General features: G+C 34.3%; 1 non-coding gene across 1 annotated transcript; it reads left to right on the plus strand.

The window, feature by feature from the left end:
- Positions 1–2948: 2948 nt before the first annotated feature.
- Positions 2949–3020, plus strand: Trnae-cuc (transfer RNA glutamic acid (anticodon CUC)). The gene has a single exon. It is a non-coding gene; the product is annotated as a tRNA-Glu (tRNA).
- Positions 3021–3826: the final 806 nt, after the last annotated feature.

Here is a 3826-nt window from a genome sequence, read left to right on the forward strand (position 1 = left end):
TATGTTCCTAAAATAAAAATAAAAAAAAAATTGTCAAAATGGCTCGGTTTTGAATTTGACACTCTAAAAATCGGGGTTTTTCAGTTTTTAATAAAAAAAAATACGAAATAATTGAAATAATAATATGATTCTAGTACGGGCGATAGCCTTTGATGTTGTGAGGAACATATTAAAAGTTTCAGATGATTCGGTTGAATAGTTTTTTTGTTTGAGAACCCCGGGCCGAAAAAAGTAGTTTTGAGATAATGATTTAAAGTTTTGACTGTTTAAATGCGACCATTAATGCCGCCGCTTGACAAATCTGACTCTACCTGATAAAACGGCTGTATAATCGAAAGTACTGGGAATAACTTTCCAAAAATTTTACAGTATGTTTTTAAAAGCCTATACTTTCGAAATATCAAAAAAAAAATTGATTTTTTGAAACTTCTAGACCACCGGAATCCCTTAAATGCTGTGTGTATAGGAATCAAAAATCCCTTATGGAAAAACATTCACTTTTCCGAATTCCAGAAATTCTTTTTCTATATTCTGCCATCGAAATTCTCAAATATGTTTTCATTTATTTCATATGCAGGTATTAGGCGATTAAGTACTTATGTGGAATTTCATTGTGATGATTGATTCAATAAACTGATATTCGAATGGAAGTTGTCAATTTTTAATCCTTTTAGTTTTTCTAACTGATAAGTTTAATTCTCTTTTTTTTATGCCTATACAGCTAAATAATTTCACGCTTTCTTTCCGAGCATACTGATACCACGTTACAAATCTTCTGCGATTAACACTTCCAAGACTGCATAGCTTTAGTCTAAAGGGCTATCAAAAGTTGTAGAGCCCCCCGATGCTGCCATTTACAATGGTCAACTTTATATTTAGTTGCACAGATAAATCAACAATTATTTTAAATGTTCCTTTATTTCAATTAGGGTTGCACACAAAAGAGTTTTATTGAGAGATATGCGAAAATTTTAAAATTATCAATTGAATGGATGTGTGAAATATCTCTATGAAAAATGTTAAGAAATTTGTCGACAAAAAAGATTTGTGCTAAGATTCATGCTGATTTGAAAAACTCAATTATCGATCCACTAATAAAATCAGGAATAAAACAAAAACAATGTATCTCAGTTCCGAGACCGGTGGAAACTCTAAAATTTATAAACCACAAAATCCAACTTATAAAACTATTCTTAAATTGAATTGAATTTTACAATTACTTTATTACTAATATATATTATTCGAATGCAGTATTTAATTACACTCGCGCGCACTAGTGCCCAAGGATATTATAATTTTGTTAGCATAACAGCGTAAATGAATCGAGGTTGTTATAGATATATGTATATGCATATATAATATATATATTAGGTCGGGTCGATTTGTGGGGAGGCAAAAAAATCGCCCATTGCTCTGTGAAAATCATATTCTAGGAATCAAAATAAGAAACTTTGCCGATGGAACCATACCTCTAAAACGAATTCTGATGTCCCCCAATTTGGGTCGAACTTTTTAGTTTCTTTGCTCATGTAAAGGCCAAAAATGGTGATATTTTGAAATGATTGTATGGGGAACCCCCCAGGGGAGTTGCAGGGGGTGTGCCACCGGCATAGGTGGACCGGCCGTCCAAAGTTAGTGGGGGTCGGTCATACATTTGGACTCGATTGGAGCACTCTAAATAGGTCAAAGTGGGATTTTTCGTTCGACCCAAATTGGGAGCATCAGAATTCGTTTTAGAGGTATGGTTCCTTCGGCAAAGTTTCTTATTTTGATCCGTAGAATGCGATTTTCACAGAGCAATGAGCGATTTTTAAATCGACCCGCCCTAATATATATATATATATATATATCGCACCCTAAATACAAAAGGGGCACAACTCAAAATTTTCCACACTCGAGCTTGACTTGTTTACAGTAGCACAGAAAACAAACTATGTGACATATCACGCTGAAATTTGCCATGTAAGCTTATAATAGTCCTACCAAAAAACAAAAAATTTATTTTTGCCATATGTCATCCGCGGACCGTTTTATTGATAGCGTCTCGATTATATTTGAGCAGAAGGTACATTTTGAGTTGTGACCCTTTTGTATTTAGGGTGCGATATGTATATATGTATATGTATTTAAATTTGCATAACAAAATGCTCAGAATTATGAGACGTCCGACCTCCAGCCGCGTGCATGCTAACTTGAAAGCTCAATGAAATTTGGACAAATACGCGTAATACTCTTCGTCCAACGTAGTTTGGTAATGAAAACGGGCAAAATCGATCAATAACCACGCACATCTCCCATATAACGGTAATTATCAAAAAATTAATAAAAATGTGATGGCTCTGTTATAAATAAAGCAAAATTACTCATATTTGGTACAAATGGTGAACCCAAAAAGGAAATATGACGCAAGTAAAATTTTTATAAAGCCTGTGCCACACCAATTTTCGGCTAAATGCGTTTATCTTGTTAACAACTTAACAAATGTGGTACACGTGTTGTGCCCCACCTCATTTCGGACATAACTATTTTTGAGATCGGCGAAAACCACGTCTTTTATTTGCTGATATTAAATTTTTGTCTGTGCGTTTAATGTTACACACCATATAAATTCGGTAAACGCTTCACTATAAGTTTTGATTAGTTGCACAAATCGAGGAGGTACTGTGTTATGAATCGAAAGAAACCAATTTAAGTTATTGCTTTTATTTTTTATGCATTTATAGATAATCATCATTGTTTGTTTCAATAAAATTAAAACTTAGAAGCCAACGCGACCATCTAAATATTTGCCTGCTCGTATATATGAATACGAGTATTTCCAAACATTGGGCTATCGCTATACTAGAAGAACAAGAATATGAACGCCCGTGAATAAATACATACAAACATATATGTATGCATATGTTTGTTTGCTTATTGTACGATTTTTCGCTTCACTTTTATAAGTGTCCCATATTGTCTAGTGGTTAGGATACCCGGCTCTCACCCGGGAGGCCCGGGTTCGATTCCCGGTATGGGAAGTTCTACTTTTTATAAAATCCTATTTTTTGTTTGTTTAATTTTTAAAACAATTATACTATGTATTTTGTTTTTTAAATAAATTTTAAAGTTGTATCTTTTTTTTCAGAAATAAATTTTGATTATATTAAGATGCTACTTACACGGTTTTACATGTAAATAAATATATTATTTTAATATTTACTTGCATACATAGATGAATAGCAAGGCGGCCTTCTGAACTTGCCTTAAAGTGTGTGGTACGTCAGTCATGTCCTTTATAATTCGCAAGAACGCACACACACACACCTACTATATATAGATACATATATATATCACTACTTACTATATACATACATGTCGGTGTGCGAAAAGGGCAGCTGGAGCGTCACGAAGGGATAGCCATCACAGTGAACATATCCTAATATAAAGTAAAGGGCGCGGAGAAGGTCGTTTTCCGAGTCGGAATAACCAGAATATACATTCTTGTACATACATATATACTTTTTTATGAATATACATATGTACATGTTCTGTTGTGTTCATATGTATAGATAATTGGATATGTACGTATGCTTCTGCCTCTAGGTTAGCAGCAATAGCCAGCTGCAGGGCCATACACTGCAATTCATTGAAAAATTCATTCTAATGGAGAAGAGGCAAGGAGCGAAAGTGTGAGGGAAGAAATATATGGCCAATGCCAGCAAGTAGAAATGGTATAGTATTCGTTTTCGCCCTTCGTTTAGCATACGTCACTACCAGAGCAGTCGGTAGCCGAAGCTACTACTAGCACCTCCGAAAGCGAACAAATAATGCAACAACAATTGCA

This window comes from Anastrepha ludens, chromosome 3, assembly GCF_028408465.1.
Source record: "Anastrepha ludens isolate Willacy chromosome 3, idAnaLude1.1, whole genome shotgun sequence".
NCBI classification, from domain to species: Eukaryota; Metazoa; Arthropoda; class Insecta; order Diptera; family Tephritidae; genus Anastrepha; species Anastrepha ludens.